The following is a 16,733-nucleotide window of genomic DNA, read 5'->3' on the forward strand; positions in this document are numbered from 1 at the left end:
CTGGCTAATGCTGGGAGAATCCCAAAAGGATCTTCCTCGAATCTGGCTTTGACATGAGAAGACAATTGTTTCCTTAATCTTTAGCTCAGATCAGACGGCAAATCAATGACACAATTCGATTTTGCAGTAATAAGACAGTATTTCTATACGTTCTGTGTTGCAATGATCATACACAACCTTGTCAGTGTACCATCCACTCCCCTTCTGCAGAACCAATCTTGTAAAACAACTGATCATTGATGGACACGCCTATGGACAGCCCGAGCTTCTTATTTGTTTCAGATGTTTAACGATTTTTGTTATCTCTAGGCCTTGGGATCTTTCATGCATTCCAAAGTTCGGGGCTCTGCTCTTTTCAGTCATATCCCTCATTGTTTATCTTGCAGGATTGCATGAATTCTATTCTCCAATGGGCAGGCTATCTCTTATCAAATTCCGTATCACATTTTACAGTAAAAAGCTGATTCTGATACAAAATACGTAATATTATTATTTCCACGGTTAACCTTTTTCTTCACGAATTCGACAAGACAAGCCAGGCATCTCTTTAAGGTTTTATTATTATGTTGAAATCTGTGTCCATGATTATTTACCAAATATTTAACTAGAACTTATTACTATTGTAAACAGTTTCAAAGGCACAACAGGCTTCTGAAAGATAACTTGAGATGCTATTTTTGTGGATGAAAATAATCCTTACTGAGATCAGAATAAGTTACTTTTTGTGGTGATTCTTCAAAGTTTTTGTGCTACAATTTCATTTTTTCATCTGTGTTCTGTTACAAATCATCACTTTTTTTAAAAAAAACCTTCTTTACCACTATATTGGCATGTTTCAGAATCTTGCGAATCAGATTATCCTTTCTTTTGCTTTGGAATAATTCCCTGTTCAAAGGCCCTTTTTTCACTGATGCTGAAGCAATCTAATTTAATTTCTGTCTATTTTGTGGCTCTTCCGAAACAGACAGCTGAAGTAGACTTTTAATTTTCGGCCACTCCATGTCTCTAAAAAAAGGCAGCTCCAACTCTCACTATGATCTGCCAGAACTGTGTATAAACAAAGTGTTTCACTCTACTTAGATACATGCGACAATGGATCCTATCAAATCAAATAAAACCAAATCGTATGATCGAGATAGAGAAATTGTCACAAGGTCAATACACCCCGATGAAACCTCTGCAGCCTGCCACATCCGGCCAAAAATCGTGATAGTCGATTAAACAACTAACTGTTAGAGAGGGCTCCACAATTATCCCCATTCTATCAATGGATCAGCTCTGCACATCAGTGTAAAAAACAAGGAAATAGTATCTGTACCGTCCTCAGCCAGGGGTGTTGAGTCAATGATTCAATTCACCGTCATCATGATGCCCACAGGATCACAGATCAGTCTTCAACCAATTCAATTCGCTGCACGTGCCATGAAGAAAAAGCTGAACACAGTAGAAAGGCAAATGCAATGAGTCCTGACCCCATTCCTGCAATAGGACTGAAGACTTGTGCTGTACAACAAGCCGTGCCCCTGGGGAAGCGGTTTCCTTCCAGCTACAACTCTGACATCTCCCGAGCAATGTGGAAAATTACTCAGTGTCGGGGAATAATTACAATCGGACCAATTACAACCCTCTCAGTCTCATCATGATAGTCAAATTGGGAGTTCGTTTTGATAGAGCTGTCAAGCAGCACAGACATAAACTTGCTCAGTGTGGTTTCCGATCGGTCCCCATGTGGAGATGGTGCTGTTTTGGAAAAGTCACTAGATGAATAATCCAGACCAGGCTAATGCTCTGGCAGCTGGTGGAAATTAAAAACAATTAATAAAATATCGAGATCTCAAATCTGGTGTCAGTAACAATGGCCTTGAAGTCAATGTCGATTACAAACACCAATTTCCTTCCCCAATGTACTTTAAGGAAGTGAATCTCCCGTGCTTTCCTGATCTGGCCGAAAAGCGACTCCAAACACATAGACATGTGAAGATGCACTCTTCAATGGTCTCTGAAAAGGCCAAGTAAGACACTCTGTCGTATCAAACTGCTCTGAAGTCTAAAAGGATAAAACCTGACAGAACACCCAGCCCCCAACCACGGTATGGAAAAGGGAACGGGAAACACAGTCCTGTTAAGCCAGCAGAGACGTCCTTCCTAACATCTGTGAACTTGTGACAACATTTACAGAGCTTTCCCACAAACTGCACAGAAACATCGGGAATGTAATAGGCCATTGAGCCTGCCCCATTCTAGTTAATGTCTGAACATCTCCTCAATGCACTTTCCCCACACACTTTACACACCCATTAATGTGATTAACCTTGTGAAGCTATAAAATAGGAACTACAGTCGTCCCCTTGGTCTGTCGAATTTGCTATCCAATTCAATATAATGATGGTTGACCCTTTATTTCTACACCATACTCCTGCTCTCTCCCCCATCCTTTGGTGTCTAGACATCCTTATTAGTCTTTAGTGCCTTGTCTTCCACAGCCTTATGTGAGAGAGAATTCCCGGGTTCACCAGTCTCTGAGTGCAGACATTTATTCGTATCTAAATGCAATGTGACCCATCTGTATTTAATACTGTGGCCTCTTGTTTTAGACTTCCCAGCCAGGGGAATTATCATCACTGCTTCCAATCTAACTCACCCTGTCAGTGTTTTATATATCTCACTGAGATCTCCACTCATTTTCCTAAACCCCATGGGATACAGGCTCAGTTGCCCCAAACTCTGCTCCACAAAAAGTCTGTCATCCCAGAGATCAGTCTGGTCATCCTTCGCTGCACTCCCTCAATGTCAGGTTTGTCCTTTATTAGGTACGGAGACCAAAACTGCACACAACACTGCACAATGTTCGAGTTGAGGTCTCACCAAGGGCCTGTACAGCTGCACTGAGACACCCTTACCCCTGGACTCCAGTCCTTCTGAAATGATGGTCAACAACAATTTATCTTCCTGACTGCTTTCTGCTCCTGCAATATTGCTTTCAGTGACTGGTGTACAGTGAGATCCCAGATCCTTTTCAATGTTACAGCTCCTAACTTGGTGGGTCTGTGTACACTGGTCTGTGTGCCAATGTATTTCCTGCATTGGCTTCTTTCTTCAGAACTCACTGCCCTGCATGGAACTCAGATGTCTGTCTAAACAATAACAGAAGAAAAGTAAAGTACAGTTCCCTTCATAGATCGACATTTCTCAACCACTCCCTTTTCCAATGGTTGGCTGGAACTTTAGTGTTTCACAACAAAGTAGACAACATCACATCTATCCACACTGCTCTTCATCTGCCACATGTTTACTCATTCACTCCGTTTGTTTCAATCTCCTTTAAGTTTTATTGACATCCTCCTCACTTTCAAAATCCTAGTTCCGTCAGCAGACTTGGAAACTTTGCATTTGATTCCCTCAATGAGATGTTTGAGATGTATTGTGAATATCTGGTGCCCCATCACCAATCATTGCGATGCCTCATGAGCCTTCCAAACTGAAAACCATCCATTTATTCCTACTCATTCTTTCCTGTCAACACTCCCATTTTAACACCATGTTCATATATTACCCCCTATCCCATGTGCTTTTACTTTGCACACTAGGCTTGGGACTCTATTAAAATCCTTGCTGAAAATCCAAGTTCAGTGCCTCTATTGTATTTTCTGTAATTCTGTAATTAATCTACCAGTGAGTTTCTCAAATGCTTCCCATTTCATCAATCTGTGTTGTTTTTTTTTTCTATGCCCATTATTTTCAGTTCCAATAATTTCTCCAAATTAGTTTATTTACTAGTTTCATTCCACATTATTTTCTCATCAGACTCAGGTTTTCTCCTATTGCTGGGAAGGCTTTGTTTATGTATTTTTCTGTGAAGGCAGAAGTGAAGTAGCTGTGTCATGTTTCTCTGTTCTCCATTCTCCATTCCCTGGTTTCACTCTGTAAAGAAGCTAAAACTTTGACTAAAAAGAACAGCTGTTGTCTATTCACCCTGTCCATGCCCCTTGTAATCTTATATCTGAATTACATTCCAAGTCAACTTCCTCTGCTCCAAAATAAGTAACTCGCGCTTACCCAGCCTCTCTCCACAGCTCATATGGTCCATCACAGGGAGCATCCTGGTGAATCTCTTCTGCACCTCATCCAGTACAATCACATCCTTCCTGTAACGCGGCTCCTAGAACTGCACACAATATTTCATTTGGCCTTACCAAAGTGCTATGTAGAACTCGGATAATCTTTGGGTCAATGAATATAGGCTTTATCTACAGTCATGCTGAACTCATCAATTATCATATCCAGTCACATTCAGGGATGTGTGGAGAAGCACGCTCTGAGCTTCCTAGTGTGATGCTGTTCTTTGAGTCCTCCCCTGTCTGGTTCCTTCTTCCAAAGTGCATCACCTTATATTTATCAGGGTTACATTCCATTTGCCATTGTTCTGTCCATCTGACCATTCTCTCTGTATCTTCCTGTAATATAAGACCTCCCTCCTCACTGCCAACCACACAGCCAATCTTTGTGTCCAACACAAACTTACTTATCACACTCCCCCTACCCACTTCACATTCACATCACTTATGAATGCCACAAATAATACGGAACACAGCACTGATGTCTACCGGGTACACCAGGGAAATTGGGCTCCAGTCACACAAACAGCCTTCTACCATGAAGTTGAGTTTGGATACAACTTGCCAAGTCACTAATAGGGCCTACATGTTCCCTGGTTGTTCTGTTCCACTTGATATACGTGAAGAATATCTGGGGATTCTCCTTAATCTTGCCCTGCCAGTAGGCTTCCATGCCCCTGTGTTAGTCAGTCCCCTCCGAGGGAAGAATTTCCGCCTTATTATGGTCTTAAATGGCATATCCCTTATCCTGTCATTATTTGCCTTAAATATAGAGTAGACAGCTAGAGAAACATCCTGTTTATTTCCACCTCATCACATGAATCATAGATTTTTGAAATTTCACTGTGATCACCTCTCATGCTTTGAAACTGGAGAGGTCGCAGGACAAATCTCCCCATCAGAAAATCTTGTCATCTCAGGAATTGATCTGGAGAATGTCCATTGCACGTCCTCTGTGATCAGTGTAATCTTTCTTAGATTAGGTCACCGACACTGCACTCAATACCTCAGGTACACTCTCACCAACACTCTATGCAACTGATTCATGATGTCTTTACCTCTATATTCCAATCCCTTTAAACAAACTCCAACCTAACTTTAACTTTCCAATTACATGTATTGCTCCAAATACCATTCACACTAATTGCATTTACAAACTCACTCTGTGAGTTATCGAGGCATAGAGATGTACAGCATGGAAACAGACCTTTCAGTCCAACCCGTCCATGTCGAGCAGATATCCCAACCCAATCTATTCCCACCTGCCCACATCCGACCCATATCCCTCCAAACCCTTCCTATTCATATAACCATCCAAATGTCTTTTAAATGCTGCAATTGTACCAGCCTCCACCACATCCTCTGGCAGCTCATTCCATACACGTACCACCGTATGTGTGAAAAAGTTGCCCCTTAGGTCTCTTTCACGTTTTGATTTTTTAAAGTGTGGAAACAAGTCCACAACGACCCACCAAAGCGCAAACCACCCAGATCCTTCCCCCTACACCCAACAGCACAGGCAATTTAGCATAGCCAATTCACCTAGCCTGCACAAGTTTGGATTGTGGGAGGAAACCCACGCAGACATAGGGAGAATGTGCAAAGTCCACACAGCCTGAGGCAGGAATTGAACCTGAGTCTCATGGCATTGGGAGGTAGCATTGCTAACCACTGTACCACCCAACATTCTTCACTTCTCAGCCTAAACCTATGCCCTTTAGTTCTGGACTCCCTGACGCCAGGGAAAAGACTTTCTCTATTTATCCTCTCCATGCCCTTCACAATTTTGTACATCTCTAGAAGGTCACCCCTCAGCCTCCAACGCTCAAGGGTAAACAGCCCCAGCCTGTACAGCCTCTCCTTATACCTCAAATTCTCCAACTCTGTCAATATCCTTGTAAATCTTTCCTGAACCCTTTCAATTTTCACAACATATTTCCGATAGGAAGGAGACCAGAATTCCAGCAATATTCCAACAGTGGGCTAACCAGTGTCCCGTACAGCCTTTCTTTTCACCCCAACAGGAATATACTTGCTTTGGATTCTTGTTATCTCATTTTTGAAGGCTTCCCATTTTCCAGCCGTCCATTTACCTGTGAACATCTGCCCCCAATCAGGTTTTGAAAGTTCTTGCCAAATACTGTCAAAATTGGTCTTTCTCCAATTTATAACTTCAACTTTAAGATCTGGTCTATCCATTTCCATAATTATTTAAGATCTCATGGTGTTATGGTAGCTGGCCCCAAAGTGCACCTCCACTGACACCTCAGTCACCTGCCCTGCCTTATTTCCCCAGAGTGGGTCAAGTTTTGTACCTTCTCTAGTAGGTTAATCCACATACTGAATCAGAAAATTTTCTTCTACACACTGAATAACTTCCTCTCCATCTAGACTCTTAACGCTACGGCAGTCCCAGTCTATGTTTGGAAAGTTAAAATCTCCTCCCATAATCACCCTACTTTCTTACAGATAGTTGAGATCTTCTCACAAGTTTGTTTCTCAATTTCCCTCTGACTATTAGGGAGTCTATAATACAATCCCAATAAGGCGATCATCCCGTTCTTATTTCTCAGGTCTACCCAAATAACTTCCCTCGATGTATTTCCAGGAATATCCTCCCTTAGTACCCCTGTAATGCTATCCCTAATCAAAAACTCCATTCCCCCTCCTGTCCTGCCTTCCTTTCTATCTTTCCTGTAGAATTTGTAACCTGGAACATTATCTGCCGGTCCTGCCGATCCCTGAGCCATGTTTCTGTAACTGCTATGATATCCCAGTCCCATATTCCTAACCATGCCCTGAGTTCATCTGCCTTCCCTATTCGGCCCCTTTGCATTGAAATAAATGCAGTTTACTTTATTAGTCCTACCTTGTCCCTGCCCGTCCTGACTCTTTGACTCGTTTCTGTTCTCAGTTTACCAATCTCAGATTGATCTATTTCCTCACTATCTCCCTGCCCCCAGCTCCCCACCCCCTCCCCCCCCCCCCCGCCCAAACTAGTTTAAAACCTCCCGAGCAGCTGTGGCAAATCTTCCTGCCAGTATATTCGCCCCCTTCCAATTTAGGTGCAATCCGTCCTTCTGGTACAGGTTCCTTCTACCTCAAAAGAGATTCCAGTGATCCAAAAATGTGAATACTTCTCCCATACACCAGCTCCTAAGCCATGTATTCATCTGCTCTATCCCTCTATTCCTGTCCTCACTAGCTCATAGCGCCGGGAGTAATACAGATATTATTACTCTCAAGATCCTCTTTTTTTAAATTTCTGCCTATCACCCTGCAATCTCCGTCCATAATCTCAAATGTTTTCCCTTCTTATGTCGTTGGTTACAATTTGGACAATGACCTCTTGCTGGCCCCTCTCCCCATGAGAACATTCTGCACACTTTCTGAGATATCCTTGATCCTGGCACCAGGGAAGCAACACACTAATCTGCTTATTTCTCTGCTGTCCACAGAACCGTCTGTCTGTACCTCAGACTAGCGAGTCCCCTAACACAACTGACCTCATGGAATCCGACGTATCCCTTGTTGCATTAGTGCCAGTCTCCATACCACAAACCTGCCTGTTTGTGCTACGTTCCGTGTGAATCCATCACCCACTACATTTTCCAAAACAGCATATTTGCTTAAAATGGGGACAGCCCCAGAAGACTCCTGCACTAGCTACTTAACTCTCTTGCCTTTTTTGGAGTTAACCCATCTATGTAACTCTGAGACTGTCCCCCTTCCTATAACTGCCATCCATCACATACTGTTGCTGTTACCAATTCTGTATTGTCTTAAACTGTCTCTCCAACCAATCCATTCGATCTGATAGGATTCACAAGCAGAAGCATTTATTGCAGATATAATCTACAGTAACCTTTAAATCCGATAAATGCACTCCGATATCCAGCGATACATGAATTCAAACAGCAAAGGCAGTAACTCTGCAGGTACGCTGTCCTGTCAGTTTCTTCCCCTCACCATGTGCTTCCTTTGTCCGTTCTTTTCCCTGTTAAAACTTGCATAAAGGCTTCTGATAATTCAAATACACCATATCCCCTATACCACTACACCCCTCCTACACCCTTACAATTCTGCCATTTATATTCACACCAACAAATTAAATGCAACACGCTCGTTGGCATAGAGACCACTGTCACACAGTTACTGTACTGCCCTTGCCATAAGTACATTCAGCGTCCTGACTGTAACCATATTGACATTCCCATCACTGTTTGGTGCCTACAAAAGAATTCCTGCTAATGGTTGCTGCTGCTTGGTTATTCTCAGCTCCACTTTTGATATTCAGATCTACATGACTGTCTCATTAATGCATTAACCTCATACTTCCTTCACAACTTTTTGGCTTTTTGCCTAGTCTGCATATTGGGATTAGATTTGGTTGGAATATCTGCTCAGCATGGATGGGTTGGACCGAAGGGTCGGTTTCCATGCTGCACATCTCTCTGACTCTATAACTCGATCCCAACAACCCTTCGTATTCACTTCCCAGCAATGGTCATTCTGCAGCTACACCTCCGTAATGACAGTTCCATCATATCTGTTCACTGTCATTCCATCTGCCTTATGGCGAATAAAGGGAGTCATTCCTCAGTAGTGGGGGGTTGAACAGATGGGTAGAGGTTACAGAGATAGGGAGGCTAAGAAGTAAACACAGTGACATCTGGTCAAGAATGTCAGAGGGACAAAGGTGTGTGGGGATTGGAGGAATTTACAGAGAGAGAGGGAGCTGGATTAGATTCTGGAGATAGGGATAGGGATGGAGTTAGGAAGAGGCAGGCAGACTGAGAGGCACAGACAGGGGGCTGTTTCATCTAGGAGATTATTGTGTATACTAACAGAGATATGGAAGGTTGTTGTGATTGAAGACATTTACAGATATAAGAAGGCTTCTAGGCTCTGGAGTCGACATAGATAGGAACGCAATGGAGAAGTCCAGGTTACTGGGTTGGAGACAATTACACAAATGGGGAGGGTTGCGCAAAGTGAAAGAGGTTCCTGAAGTCGGGAGGGGTATGGGGGTCGGGAATGAGGGTGAAATTTAACAAGGTAAAGATCAAAGAATTGGAGAAGGATAAGGAGATTACAAATTTTTCACAGCTAAGGAAGGGTTGTAGGAGCTGGAGAAGATTACATAGGTAGGGACCGATGGAGAGGTTAAAGACAAATACATTGACATGGAGGGTGATAGTGATGGGAGAAGCTTACAGGGATAGACAGGGCTGTCAGGGTTTACAGGGATGAAGGAATTTAGTATCTACTGGAGAAGGTTAGGGATTAGGGTGTTAGGGACTGGAGAACCTGACAGAGACAGAGACAGAGACAGAGAAACAGAAAATGATGTGGACTAGAGGAGACTCCAGACAGAGGAAGGATTATTGGGGCTGGAGGATATTACAGAGATCACGAACACAGCATGGGCCAGGATTGATGCCTGCGATCCCCTGTGCTGTCGCATTGAGGACCAGTACAGCAGAGGTGAAAGCAGGACCCTCACAAGATGGTGAGAATGAAGTCTAGAATGTTGCTGTTCCTTGCCCAGCTCTATATCTCTGTCCTGTCTTCCTGGTCTACCTCCACCCTGTGCTGTTTATTGTGAGTGATCTTACCAGCTGCAGGAATTACTGAAGGCTCCAGATCTCCCTCTCCATTTCTCTTGGCTGACCAACCAGTTTCCATGAGGTGATGGATGAGAAAGGAGTTAGGAACATCCTGATGAGCTGCATGAGACAGAAATAGACAGAATGGGAAATTAGACTGATGCAATGAGGATAACACATGCAGAGTGGCACTGAGTCCAGCAGAGATCTCGATAATTCCAGTCTCCATCCCTTGCCTGTGCTGCTGCATCTCTCTGGAATGGAAAATTCTGTTGACTCATGATCTCAGACCATCTGTAAGAGGGAGAAATGCTGACAGAGGCAGTAAATAGACCCACACAGCGAGGGATACCACATGGAGAGATACTAAGTGATATGACATTATTAAACACTGCATCAACAGGGAATTGTTTGAATTTGTAACAAAGACACTGGGATAATTGTGAGGGGATTCAACCTTCCTATCTCATCATCTCTTTGGCAGTGGCTCACAGATGAGGCTGACTCTCTCCCACTCTCAGTGGGGGTGGGGGAGTCTGGAGTTGGCTGTACAGACCGATGTGGCCTTCCACAGACTCTGTTACACTTGAGGCAGAAGGTGGACATGGAAAGGGGGTGGGTGGGGTGTTGATATGACAGCGCGCTCCTTGTGCTGTTTTCTCCTCGATTCCCGTTTTCCCCACAGTAAGTCTCGAGGTGTTCGACACCTTCCCAATGCTCCTTCCCACTTCAGATGGTCTTGGCCGATTTGATTAAGAGATGAAAAAAAAACCGATCAATTCTGAAGTAACCAACATTTAGAAATGTGGAGGAGTGCAGTAGGAAGAGGAAATATTGTCAGTGTTTAATCAGAGTAGCGGAACAGGGAGGATTGAAGGTGCTGGAGGTGGTGAGAGTATTACAGAGAGGGGTAAAGGCCTGAACAACGGTACAAAGCCAGTACGGATTGCTGCAGCTAGAGCTGTTTGCAAAGGTAGGGATAGACATATGTATATTTCATTGATTCATTCAAGGCCGAAGGATGTCACCGGATGGACCAGCATCCATTGCCCTCCTGCTAATTGCCCAGAGGCAACTCAGAGCCAGCCATATTGCTGTGGGACTGGAGTCACATGTGAGCCAGACCAGGTAAGAATGTCATATATCCCTCCCTAAAGGACATACGTGAACAAGTTGATTTTTTCCAGATAATCAACAATGCTTATACAGAGGCCTCACTAATGTCCTGTACAGATACACCATGACATCCCAACTCCTACTCTCAATGCTCTGCCCAATGAAGGGTTACCATCCCAAACGCCTGCTTCACCAGACTGTCTACCCGTGACGCTACTTCCAAAAAACTGTGTACCTGCATCCCTGGGTCAATGAAATGATTCACAACAATATCCAAGGCCCAAGCATTAATTGTACAAGTCCAGCCTGGTCTGCTTTACCACAATACAACATCTTGCATTTCTCCACCTGTTATTCCTAACCTCAGTGGTCCAGCAGTACTGTTGATTCCATTGTACTCTTCGATAACCCTCTTCACTGTCCACTTTATTACCAATTTCAGTCTCACTCACAAACTTGCTAACCATGGCTCCTGTATTATCATCTAATCTGTTTATATAAATGATGCACAACAGTGACCCAGCACCGAACCCCATGGCACACCGTTGGTCACAGGCCTGCAGTTTGAGCAGAAACCCTCTATGAACACGCTCTGTCTCCTACAGTCAATCCTGTCGTGTATCCAGTTGGTGAGCGCTCCCTGGTTATGTCTGATCTAAACTTACTAACCAGTCTGCCATGTAGAACCTTGTCAAAGGCCTTGCTAAAGTTCATGTGGACATCGTGTACTGCTCTGCTTTGACCTCTCACTTGTCTACCTCCACACTCACATTTGAGGCATGATTTCCCATGCACAAAGCCATGCTGACGATCGTTAATCTGTCCTTACCTTTCCAAATGCACGATGATCGTTTCTCTCAGAATCTCCTCCAACAACTTACCACCTCTGCATCAGTCTCACTGGTCCGTAGTAGCTGTCGATAATACAAATATCTCTGGGAGGGGCCCTGCAATTTCCTCCCTCGCTTCTCACAAGGCGCTGGGGTATATCTGATCATGTCCAAAGGTTTTATCTAACTTTTCCATTTTAAGACATCCAGCACCTCCTGTTCTCCAATGTGAACTCTTTTCAAGACATCCCTATGTATTTTCCCAAGTTCCCGAGCTTCCATGTCTTTCACCACAGTAAAGCCTAACACAAAATATTTGTTCAATATCTCCATCATCAGCAGTGATTCCACACAGACAGCCTCATTGACCTTTCAGCGGCCCTATTCTCTCACGAGCTAATTTTTAGCCCTTGTTGAAACTTTTCAAAATGCTTCTGAAATTTCAAATATCCCTCTACTGCAACTATCCTCCCCCACCCTTATCTATTCTGCCATTTATGGTCACACCAAAATATAGAATGCAACAGATTTAAAAATATTCCCCTTTTATAAAATCATACATCTCACATTGTTTCTAAGTATCTAGTTCTCATTTATTGTCATATTCTTTATAGCACTTTCCAGCACGTTCCCGACTTACTGTCAGGCTAACACCGTTTGGTTTCAGACTGACTGCACAAAGGATTTTGGGAATCCTTGTGATTCAATCTGAAACAGGTAGCTTACAGGACCAGCAAGTAATTGAGAAGGCAAAGGGAATGGAGTCTAAATATAGGGAGGTCTTGCTAAAACAATGCAAGGTACAAGTCAGACCACACCTAGATTATAATGAATAGTATGTGTGCCCTCAGGAAAGACATTCTTGTGTTGGAGGCAGTCCAGGGAAGGTTCGCTTGGCTGATCCTGGAGATGGCGGGATTTTCCAATGTGAAGAGTTGGAGTAGATTGCCCTTGAACCTATTGGGGTTTTGAAGAATGTGAGAGAAATTGAATGAAATATCCAGGATTCGGAGGGGCTTTGACAGGTTAGATGTCGTTAAGTTAGAAAATGGAACAGTACAGCAGAGTAATAGGCCCTTCGGCCCACCATGGCTGTGCTGACCATGATGCTATTCTCAACTAATCCCATCTGTCTGCACATGGGCGATATCCCTCTATTCTCTGTTTGTTCATGTTTCTGTCTAAATGCCCTTCAAATGTTTGCTCTTGTTGCCACCTCTCCCACCTCCTGTTTGTTTTTTTGCTGATCCTGCCTAAATCCCTACAACCCCTCAATAATCACATTGCTCGGTAAAGACAATTGGCCTCATTCATCTCACTTAAAACTTCTCACTCTCACCTTAAACCGATGCGCCCTAGTATTTGATATTTCGACATTGGAAGGAGGATTCCAACTATCCACACTATTCACGCCTCTCCTCATGCTCTATACCTGTACAAGGTCACCCCTCAGTCTCGAATATTCTCGCAAAACAATCCAACTGCGTCCAACCTCCTTAAGCACAGTCTCATCCAGGCAATATTCTGCCAACCCTCTGTTGGAACCTCCCCAAAACCTCCACATCCTTCCTGTGGTGTGTCGATGAGAATGACACGCAACTTTCCAAACATGGTCGAATGAAGTTTCATTCAGTCACAACATGACATGCAAACGTCTGTACTCAATACTGTGCCCAATAAAGGTAAGCATACCATACTCCCCCTTGACCACCACATCCTGTTGTGTTGTTATTTTTAGGGAGCTATGGATTTGCTTCCAGTGTCTCTCTGTTTATCAATGTTTCCAACTAGTCAATTAGTGTACTTCTCTCTTCCATTTGACTTCATAAATGCTTGTAATTTTTATTAATGACTGTTTGTAATTTTTATTAATGACTTAGATGAGGGAGTCGAAGGGTGGGTCAGTAAATTTGCAGATGATACGAAGATAGGTGGAGTTGTGGACAGTGAGGAGGGCTGTTGTCGGCTGCAGAGGGACTTAGATATGATGCAGAGCTGGGCTGAGGAGTGGCAGATGGAGTTCAACCCTGCCAAGTGTGAGGTTGTCCATTTTGGAAGAACAAATAAGAATGCGGAATACAGGGTTAATGGTAGGGTTCTTAGTCAGGTGGAGGAACAGAGGGATCTTGGGGTCTATGTACATAGATCTTTGAAGGTTGCCACTCAGGTGGATAGAGTTTGTAAGAAGGCCTATGGAGTATTATCGTTCATTAGCAGAGGGATTGAATTCAAGAGTCGTGAAGTGATGTTGCAGCTGTACAGGACTTTGGTTAGGCCACAGTTGGAGTACTGTGTGCAGTTCTGGTCGCCTCACTTTAGGAAAGATGTGGAAGCTTTGGAGAGGGTGCAGAGAAGATTTACCAGGATGTTGCCTGGAATGGAGAGTAGGTCGTATGAGGATAGGTTGAGAGTTCTCGGCCTTTTCTCGTTGGAACGGCGAAGGATGAGGGGTGACTTGATAAGATGATCAGAGGAATAGATAGAGTAGACAGTCAGAAACTTTTTCCCTGGGTACAACAGAGTGTTACAAGGGGACATAAATTTAAGGTGAAGGGTGGAAGGTAGAGGGGAGATGTCAGGGGTGGGTTCTTTACCCAGAGAGTGGTGGGGGCATGGAATGCGCTGCCCGTGGGAGTGGTAGAGTCAGAATCATTGGCGACCTTTAAGCAGCATTTGGATAGGTACATGGATGGGTTTTTAAATCTAGGTTAGAAGTTCGGCACAACATCGTGGGCCGAAGGGCCTGTTCTGTGCTGTATTGTTCTATGTTCTATGTTCTATGCATCACTTCACACCTGTCCCGATGAAATTCAATTTGCCCCATCTCTGCCCAATGTTACAGCTGATCTACATACTGCTGCAACCTTGAACACTCTTCCTCACTATCCACAATTCCCCTAACTATCCCTAATCATTACATGCCTTTCCAAATGTCGACTGCAAAATTACCACTCAAACTGCTGACCTTTTCATCTGAATCACAGATATAAATTACACACAGACATCACAGCACTGATCCTTGTGAAACAGACGTCCAATCAGAAATTGACCACTGCACATGCCTCTGTCTACTATCACCAAGAAAATATTGCATCCGACTTAACAACATGCATGGATTGTGATTTGATCTTCCAGATCTCCCTTGCTATTTAGAAGCTGTCCATTCAAAATGACTCTATATTTTGATTCCCAGATTAAATTGGCTGTCTCACTAATGCACTGACTGCGGCCTTTCTTCACAACAAAACGGGACCTGTTTGGTTTTTTGCTGATCCTGCCTAAATCCCTACAACCCCTCAATAATCACATCCCAGCGATGGTCATGCTGCAGCCACACCTCCACAATAACAGTTCGATCATATCTGTTCCCTTCAGTTAATGCTGTCATTCCATCTGCCTTGTTGCAAATGCATGGTGCGTGTCACCGAGAGAGGGCCTTTGAGGGATGGTTAGAGGTCACAGAGTGGGAGAGATGTTTGGGGGTGTGACAATGTTGCAGGGTTAAACATAGTTACAGTTGCTACAGATTGTTCGCAGGAGAAAACATTTTATTGTTTGGAGGAAGATAGAGAGATAAAGCGTCTTTGATTAGATTCCAGAGATAGGGATGTGTGTAGGGTTGTGGATCGTTACATGGACAATGTTGATCAGGACGTAGACCATTCACAGAATTCCAGGATTTCGTACATTTAACAACATTTGTGGGATCTGGAGAATATCACAGTGATAAGGAGGATGGTATGGACTGGAGAATGTTACAGGGAAAGGGTGGGTAGTATGGACTGGAGAATGTTGCAAGCACATGGAAGATGATATAAGCTGGAGAATGCTGCAGCAATAGAGAGGAGTATATGGACTGGAGGATGTTGCACGGACAGGGATGAAGTTATAGACTGGATACAGTTAGAAGGAGAGATGAATTTATGCACTGGAAGGTATGTCAGAGAGAGTGAGTGGGGTGCATGCTGCAAGGTACGACAGGGATAGGGAAGCTTGTAGAGACTGGAGGAGAGAGTGATAGAGAGTCTTGTGAGAGACCAGATTCATTTATGAGCATAGGATATGCTATAGTGAGCAGAGCCTTTTGCAGATATAAATGAGGATACAATGGCCACAAAGCAGTCACACCTATACATAGGTATATAGGAACTGAAGGAATTGAACAGATTAAACAGGCTAGGAGTGTTGTATGCAGTGGAGGAGATTAAACTGAAAGGGATGGTTTTAGAGACTCAACAATGTTAGGAAATAACGGGAGTTGCAATTGTTAGAGCAGGTTTCAACAATTCGGAGGATATAGACCTGAAAGAGCTTTGACAGATAGCGATGGAACGGTAAAGGGAATTGTAGTGGCTTCCCTTTCATAAGCAATCCATAAGCACTTAAAATAGCCTGGTTGACATGTGCATTATCTCTCGACCATTCATCAGACAGCGCTGCAAATACTTCACTGGATCTGCCTACCAGCTTAGACTGAACTAGCATCACCCAGAAAACCTCGGACCACTCTCCCTGTCTATGAAATCTTTCAAATGAAATACAGAGTTCCTTGACAGTAGAGTCACAGGTAGTTAGGATCGCGAAGAAGGCGCTTGGTATGCATTCCTTTATTGGTCAGAGTATTGGGTACAGGAGTTGGGAGGTCATGTTGCGGCTGTACAAGACAGTGGTTAGGCCAATTTTGGAATGCTGCATGCAACTCTGTTCTACTTCCGATCGGAAGGATGTTGTGAAACTTGAAAGGGTCCAGAAAAGATTTACAACAACGTTGCCAGGGATGAGCTATAGGGAGAGTTTGAACAGGTGATGGTTGTTTTTCCTGGAGAGTTGGAGGCTGAGGGTGACCTCATCGAGGTTTATAAAATCAAGAGGGACATGGATAGGGTAAAGAGACAAAGTCTTTCTCCTGTGGTGTGCGAGTCCAGAATTATAGGGCGAGGTTTAGAGTGAGAGTAGAAAGATATAAAAGATAAAAAGGGGCAACTTTTTCACGCAGATGATAGTACATATATGGAATGAGCTGCCAGAGGAAGTGGTGGAGGCTAGTACAACTGCAACAGTTA

General features: G+C 43.7%; 1 long non-coding RNA gene across 2 annotated transcripts; it reads right to left on the reverse strand.

Annotated features, from left to right (window-relative positions):
• Nucleotides 1-546: 546 nt before the first annotated feature.
• LOC140471527 (uncharacterized) lies at nt 547-9,846 on the reverse strand. 2 transcript variants are annotated; one of them, XR_011957071.1, is made up of 3 exons: nt 9,734-9,846; nt 4,057-4,165; nt 547-1,795 (listed from the first exon to the last, which is right to left on the reverse strand). It is a non-coding gene; the product is annotated as an uncharacterized lncRNA (long non-coding RNA). The 2 variants fall into 2 exon arrangements; XR_011957072.1 differs by lacking the exon at nt 4,057-4,165 and having other exon boundaries at nt 9,734-9,839.
• Between the last annotated feature and the right edge of the window lie 6,887 nt (nt 9,847-16,733).

This window comes from Chiloscyllium punctatum, unplaced genomic scaffold (genome assembly GCF_047496795.1).
Source record: "Chiloscyllium punctatum isolate Juve2018m unplaced genomic scaffold, sChiPun1.3 scaffold_100, whole genome shotgun sequence".
Taxonomy (NCBI): domain Eukaryota; kingdom Metazoa; phylum Chordata; class Chondrichthyes; order Orectolobiformes; family Hemiscylliidae; genus Chiloscyllium; species Chiloscyllium punctatum.